Source organism: Penaeus monodon, chromosome 24, assembly GCF_015228065.2.
Source record: "Penaeus monodon isolate SGIC_2016 chromosome 24, NSTDA_Pmon_1, whole genome shotgun sequence".
In the NCBI taxonomy this organism is placed as follows: Eukaryota; Metazoa; Arthropoda; class Malacostraca; order Decapoda; family Penaeidae; genus Penaeus; species Penaeus monodon.
The window spans coordinates 21,044,594-21,044,841 of NC_051409.1; positions in this window are offsets into that span (position 1 = coordinate 21,044,594).

Below are 248 nucleotides of genomic sequence, written 5' to 3' on the forward strand. Positions count from 1 at the left end.
GTATAAAACAATTCTTATTGCGTGTAATGAAGTGACTCCTTCCCTTCTCTGCATACCCAGGCCATATTGTGTGAGGATCCAGTGAATGTCCCCCACAAGGAGGAACTGCAATGGCTGCCTATAATACGATTTTCCATCAGGGTCCGTATGTGATCGCTCTCCACTATTTTGGCTGGACGTCTTCCACCACATATCTTTCAGAAGACATTGTCTATTGGATAAAGAAGAAACAACCTTTAGAAGGGCTA